This window comes from Suricata suricatta, chromosome 4 (assembly GCF_006229205.1).
Source record: "Suricata suricatta isolate VVHF042 chromosome 4, meerkat_22Aug2017_6uvM2_HiC, whole genome shotgun sequence".
Taxonomy (NCBI): Eukaryota; Metazoa; Chordata; class Mammalia; order Carnivora; family Herpestidae; genus Suricata; species Suricata suricatta.
Genome location: NC_043703.1, coordinates 163,636,725 through 163,637,352, shown reverse-complemented (window position 1 = coordinate 163,637,352; position 628 = coordinate 163,636,725).

Below are 628 nucleotides of genomic sequence, written 5' to 3'. Positions count from 1 at the left end.
GTTCAGCGGGGAGGTGAGGGGAGCAGATGGCAGAGACTCCTCCCGTACAGGATCTGGGCCCTGCTCACGTGTAACCTGTCCCCGTGCCGGTGGCTGTCCTTGTCCACTGATGCCAGCCGGGGTTTCTGGAGTTGGAGGGAGGGAGCTGTCACTCGCTGTGATCACCCCGTGCACAAGTGCGCTTCCCCTTGGGGGCCCGGGGCCAGGGGTGGCCCTGAGTGGCATGCGCTCTGAAGGGCACTGAGGAAGGAGGGTGTCACTGGGGCTCATCACTGTCAGATGATGCTCCTGGGACAGTCCAGGAGTCCTCCTCCTCCCCTGGGGCCCTCCCCTTCCTCCCTGCGGCTCACAGCACGGTCCCCTGACCTTTGACTGCACAGGCACCACCAGTCACAGCTGACAATCTCAAGACTGAGCCTTCTGACCGGAGGGAAGGTCGAGTCCAGCAGCGGGCCAGAAACCGCCAGTGGGAAACCCCAGAGACCCGAGTCCTGTCTGACGGGGCTTCTCTTTGCATAAAACACACACTCTCCACCGGCCCCTTGTCTCAGACCCGGGATGTGTCAGTGAGTCCTTTCCTGAAACTGAAAACTTGCCAGGGGGCAGGGGGCCTGGGGCTCCGAGGGTC